This window comes from Globicephala melas, chromosome 1, assembly GCF_963455315.2.
Source record: "Globicephala melas chromosome 1, mGloMel1.2, whole genome shotgun sequence".
Classification (NCBI taxonomy): Eukaryota; Metazoa; Chordata; class Mammalia; order Artiodactyla; family Delphinidae; genus Globicephala; species Globicephala melas.
This window is the reverse complement of record NC_083314.1, coordinates 54,462,614-54,463,665: the sequence shown is the minus strand read 5'-3', so window position 1 is coordinate 54,463,665 and position 1,052 is coordinate 54,462,614. Positions and strand designations below refer to the sequence as shown.

Below are 1,052 nucleotides of genomic sequence, written 5' to 3'. Positions count from 1 at the left end.
TGACTGACTGGAAAGTTGTCTGATCTGTCCACCTAGGCAGGAACCAACAGGCAGCCCTGGCACATGATTATATGGAGCTTTCCTCTGGGACCAAATAAAATCCGCTCATCTCCGCATCCTAGAGCTGTCCTGGTGATTTGGGCATCTCTGCAGTCTGGGGGCAGGCTTGGAATGCCAAACACTGCCTCCCGAGCCACTGATGGAGTACCCAGCTCAGCATTTTTCATCATCAGTTTAAAAAGTGAAAATGCTTCCACATCTCAGAGCTGAGGAACTGGATCTGAATAATAATTATGTGTGCGTAATTGAGGCACTCCACCTTCAAAACATCCCCTGTCTTATCACTTCTTACCACTCCAGTTCAGGCCACTCTCACTGCTCTTCTAGACAATTGCAGTCTAGACAATGTTCTGCAGATCCAGTTGGGGATGACATGTTTCATTGGCAAGCCAGAATTATGGGACCTAGTGACAGCCCATATCAAGGCGGTGTATTCTTTTTGACAGTTCATTTTCCTACAGACTACCCCTTCAAACCACCTCAGGTTGCATTTACAACAAGAATTTATCATCCAAATATTAACTGTTTCTAAACTTCTTTTATCCATTTGTTCACTGCCATGTGATCCAAACCCAGATGAGCCCCTAGTGCCAGAGATTGCACAGATCGATAAAACAGACAGAGATAAGTACCACAGAATACCTCGGGAATGGGCTCAGAAGTATGCCATGTGATGCTACCTTAAAATCAGACTACCCTGCATTATAGCTGGAATCAACTTCACATTACTGTTAAAAAAAAGCCCAATTTCTCTGCTTCCACTTGATCCCCCTAGAGTCTATTTTTCACACAGCGGGCCAGAGTGTGCTGCTCAAAGCCCTCCAATGCCTTCCCACAACACACTAGAAGAGCATCCACTCTCCCCACTGTGGTGTGAAGGCTCCACCACGTGACCCCCATTCATCTCCCCAGTCTCCCCACTTCCCCGCCTCCACTCCAGCCACACAGCCCTCTTGCTCTCCAAGAGTAGCCCCAGCCTATTTCTTCCTCAG

General features: G+C 47.2%; 1 pseudogene; it reads left to right on the top strand.

Annotated features, from left to right (window-relative positions):
* The first annotated feature begins 433 nt into the window (after positions 1-433).
* On the top strand, positions 434-734 carry LOC115863014 (ubiquitin-conjugating enzyme E2 D3 pseudogene; annotated as a pseudogene).
* Positions 735-1,052: the final 318 nt, after the last annotated feature.